We start from the raw sequence: 913 nt of genomic DNA on the forward strand, positions 1-913 counted from the left end.
TGCAGATGGATGCAGTGCCGCCATAGCTGAGACATCATCAAACTGGATAACAGAGGTCGTTCCGTCCAGAGGATTCCCTGAAACTCCGTCTCCCCAAGTCACGGCCCTACCCAAGTCACATTCAGTTGTGTCCTTGGTGAGTCTTGTTTAACTTGCTGAGCAAGCTCCAAGACCCACATTGGTGGCAGCTGACCTCAGTTTCTGGCATGGTTTCATGAGGCAACTATAAGCACAGCATCTGTGGATTGCTTGCTGAATCTTAACAGGTGGCCCTGGATGGGCAGGCTGGGGCTAAACTTGGCCTGTAGCTGAATCCCTTTCAAGACTGCGCCACTGGATACCTATTACACAAAGCCATACTAATAAGACCAGGAGACTTAGGAGCTTTGCTTAGTACATAGAAACAGACACAGAAAGGCAGCCAAAATGAGAAGCCAAAGAAGCAGAAACCATATGAGAGAACAGAACAGATACCCAGGAATAATGGAGTCAAGCAATCTAACAGATGCAGAGTTCAAAACACTGGTTATCAAGATGCTCAATGAATTTAGGGGAAGAATAGATGAACTCAGTGAGAACTTTAACAAAGAGATAAGAAAAAACTTAAAAATGGAAATGGAAATTATAAAAGGGAACCATTCTGAGATGAAGAGAATGTTAGAGGGACTCAACAGAGTGGATGAAAAAGAGGATAGAACCACCGATATAGAGGATGGGAAAGCCAAGGACACCCAATCAGAACAGTAAGAAAAAAGAAGCCAAGAATATAATAATAATTTAAAGAGCCTTTGGGACAAAATTAAGTGTAAAAACATCTGAGTAATAGGGGTACCTGAAGGAAGAGAGAGAGAACAAGAAGTGGAAAAGCTATTTGAAGAAATAATGATGGAAAACTTCCCTAACTTTTTTTTTT

This window comes from Pteropus vampyrus, unplaced genomic scaffold (assembly GCF_000151845.1).
Source record: "Pteropus vampyrus isolate Shadow unplaced genomic scaffold, Pvam_2.0 Scaffold19, whole genome shotgun sequence".
Classification (NCBI taxonomy): domain Eukaryota; kingdom Metazoa; phylum Chordata; class Mammalia; order Chiroptera; family Pteropodidae; genus Pteropus; species Pteropus vampyrus.